This window comes from Trypanosoma cruzi (assembly GCF_000209065.1).
Source record: "Trypanosoma cruzi strain CL Brener chromosome Unknown tcruzi_1047053498079, whole genome shotgun sequence".
In the NCBI taxonomy this organism is placed as follows: domain Eukaryota; phylum Euglenozoa; class Kinetoplastea; order Trypanosomatida; family Trypanosomatidae; genus Trypanosoma; species Trypanosoma cruzi.
In genome coordinates, this window is record NW_893649.1 from 1 (window position 1) to 771 (window position 771).

Here is a 771-nt window from a genome sequence, read left to right on the forward strand (position 1 = left end):
AAACTGTATCAATAATAGCGTTAGTTGAAAGGAGTTGTGTTCCACAACGGTTTTCAATTTTGATGAGGGGTCCTTCGCGGCACTTGGGACCGTGTACAAAAAACCCCCCCCCCCCTCCCAGGCCACACTGGGGAGGGGTCAGGGTCCGGGACGTCGGCCCCGGGATAGCGCCGTGGACGGCGTCAGGGGGCGGAAAAGACGCACATGGCGAGTGTGGAACAGCAAATGCAGCCGAGTGTGCGAGCAAGGCAAAAACACCGGAAAACACAGGAAGAAGCGCGGCATACGCGGAAAAAAGGCGAATAAAAGGATCGAGACGGAGAAAACACAAAACAAAACAAAGATGCAGGCAATAGCAGCCATGAAGCGAAAATGAGGGGGCCCGAAGGAGGTGGCGGACACGCAACGTGGGGGGGGGGGGCAGCCGCACAAGGGGGTACGGGGCTATATATATATGGGTATATATATATAGGGGTATATGGATATGGCGGACAGACCCACAAAAAAAAAAAAAAAAAAAAAGGGGTCCGTAAACCCCGGTCAAAAAAAATTGACCAAACATAACCGCCAGAGGCGGGTTGGAAGCTTCGCGTACCAATATAGTACAAAAACTGTATCAATAATAGCGTTAGTTGAAAGGAGTTGTGTTCCACAACGGTTTTCAATTTTGATGAGGGGTCCTTCGCGGCACTTGGGACCGTGTACAAAAACCCCCCCCCCCCCTCCCAGGCCACACTGGGGAGGGGTCAGGGTCCGGGACGTCGGCCCCGG

General features: G+C 53.3%; 1 non-coding gene across 1 annotated transcript, besides 1 other annotated feature; it reads right to left on the minus strand.

The window, feature by feature from the left end:
* The first annotated feature begins 501 nt into the window (after positions 1-501).
* Positions 502-522: a microsatellite.
* Positions 523-634, minus strand: Tc00.1047053498079.10. The gene has a single exon (XR_008255125.1). It is a non-coding gene; the product is annotated as a spliced leader RNA (transcript).
* Between the last annotated feature and the right edge of the window lie 137 nt (positions 635-771).